Source organism: Solanum dulcamara, chromosome 5 (assembly GCF_947179165.1).
Source record: "Solanum dulcamara chromosome 5, daSolDulc1.2, whole genome shotgun sequence".
Lineage (NCBI taxonomy): Eukaryota > Viridiplantae > Streptophyta > Magnoliopsida > Solanales > Solanaceae > Solanum > Solanum dulcamara.
Window position 1 is genome coordinate 65,764,142 of NC_077241.1, and position 1,274 is coordinate 65,765,415.

The window sequence follows — 1,274 nt, forward strand, 5'->3', positions numbered from 1 at the left end:
TGGACGAATTTAGTATAAGGGTCAACTTCAAATGACCATATCTCCTAGTATATAAATAACTGGGTGGCACAAGACCTACCAAATTAAAGGTCTTTGAGTCTTCTTTCCAACGCCACTAAGATTGCAATTTTTGGAGTTCAGAGTCAAAGGTTATGTCTATTTTACTACAGACTAGTACTGCAGGAATTTCAGGCCTAGGCAAAAATTTAGGCTTGGCACTCCAGTGGCGCTCGGCGCCACTATAGCGCCAGAAAATGGCCTCAGTAATTTGGTCCTTTGCGCGACGCGCCATTATTAGATGTGTAGGGTTTTAAGCCTATTTTGACTTTGCGCTGCAGTGGCGCGACGCGCCACTATAGCGCCAGCAAGATTTTTGCCCAGTTTTCCAGATTTTTGAAGAGGGGCAACTTGGACTTTTTCCTAATTATATATACACCATCCTTGGACATTTTTGGACCATTTTTCAGTCCTCCCTCTTTCTCTAAAAAGCCCTAATATTTTCCCTCTTTTCTTCTTCTTCTTCTTCAAATCCTTCTCTAACAAAGATTGCCTTCAAGAGTTTCAAGAATTCAAGCCTCCCATTGAAGGCTTAACATCAAGGTCTCTTCAAAATCTTCAAACAAGGTATGTAAGGCTAACCTAAAATATGGATTGAGTTCTTTCATATGCCCATAGATGTGTTGAATAGGAGTTGTGAAAGAATTGAACCTTCTAGGAAGGTTTTCTTGAAAGTTTCCCTAAACTATAGAATGTCTTTAGTTACTATTAGTTGATTGATGATTTTAATGACTTGAGTTACTAAATATTTATCTTTCATATTATTGACTATAAATGGATCTTTGTATATAAATTAATATGTGTTGATGGTATCTTTGAGTTGAGTTTTGTTGAGAGTATGGATTCATGTTTCCTTCACATGAACCCAAGATGAGATTTCTTTTGGTCATAATATGTCTTGAGTTTGAGATGGATGGTTTTGCATATATGTGTAAAGAATGACTTGGATAGTTAGGAATGTCCTTTCGCTTCTATAAATTGAACATAGGACTAAAATAAGGATTTTGGAGTAGATGTTTGATTGTGATGTGATGATAATGTTTGATGATGATGTGAATGATGATATTTGACGATGATGTGAATGAAGAGGTTATGTTGATGAGGATGTTATGTGATGAAGTAGATTGGAGTCTAATGTGATTATGTGATATGTGAATTGCATAATTTGAGTTGATTGGAGTCTTATGAATATTTTGAAAATAAATGATCTTTGAGAA